Genomic DNA, 576 nt, shown 5'->3' on the forward strand with positions numbered 1-576 from the left:
TGTTGCTTTTGTGCTGAAAGTAGATTTGGATGATGCTCGCTGTCGCCTCTTTCTCTTCCTTATCATTACTTTTTTTATTATCTACTTCATGCTGTGAACCTCTTTTTATCATTCTTTTTTCTCTCTCTTTCGTCCCAACCTTTGTCGTGTTTCGGTTTCATTTTGGCGCTTCTTGTGTTTCTTTTGTTTTTATGTTTTTTGCTTTGTTTTTTTTTTTTATGGCTACTATTTTCCGTGGCTATTTATGCCTCAGATTTTTTTTTCTCTCTCAAACTTGTCTAAATAACTCTTCTCTTTAAAACGAAAGCAAGAATGTCGTGCCAGTAACCATGACCCAATGATTGCAACAAATTAATGGTCTAATTTCCAGCTCAGCTAACTTTGCCTGCTCTTGGGAATGAGGAATTAGCTGCCGCCCACCGCCCACCGCCCACGCCCATAGCAGCCTGAACGCCCACCTGCTGGAGGCGCCTATGGAATTGTGACTTTGTTTATCTGCGAGTCTGTGTTTCTTTTCCTTGTATGTATCCAAAAATCTATTCATCTTTATTTCTGTCTCCCTCCTTTTTCCATTAA

Source organism: Penaeus monodon, chromosome 15 (assembly GCF_015228065.2).
Source record: "Penaeus monodon isolate SGIC_2016 chromosome 15, NSTDA_Pmon_1, whole genome shotgun sequence".
Taxonomy (NCBI): domain Eukaryota; kingdom Metazoa; phylum Arthropoda; class Malacostraca; order Decapoda; family Penaeidae; genus Penaeus; species Penaeus monodon.